Source organism: Gavialis gangeticus, unplaced genomic scaffold (genome assembly GCF_001723915.1).
Source record: "Gavialis gangeticus isolate Ggan-Ray unplaced genomic scaffold, GavGan_comp1, whole genome shotgun sequence".
NCBI lineage: Eukaryota > Metazoa > Chordata > Crocodylia > Gavialidae > Gavialis > Gavialis gangeticus.
In genome coordinates, this window is record NW_017729022.1 from 53,186,559 (window position 1) to 53,186,768 (window position 210).

Here is a 210-nt window from a genome sequence, read left to right on the forward strand (position 1 = left end):
AGACATTGGATTTATGACACATTATAACCTGCCTGGCATCTGACTTCCTAGGTATCTCTCTACTATTCATCCCCCTTCTCTTTCTTTCTCCTGGCTCCAGCCTGTCTCTCTCACCCATTGACTCCTCAGTCTACATTTTCACAGACTGCCTGTCTTGTATGCATACCAGCCCAGCCTCTGGCTTCTTTACTTTTCATTCCATGACTTAAT

The 210-nt window shown here is 44.8% G+C and overlaps 1 protein-coding gene across 4 annotated transcripts in view; it reads left to right on the plus strand.

Annotated features, from left to right (window-relative positions):
* The window catches only part of STRA8 (stimulated by retinoic acid 8), a 48,745-nt gene that overhangs the window by 26,927 nt on the left and 21,608 nt on the right, over window positions 1-210 (plus strand). The window lies entirely within an intron of this gene.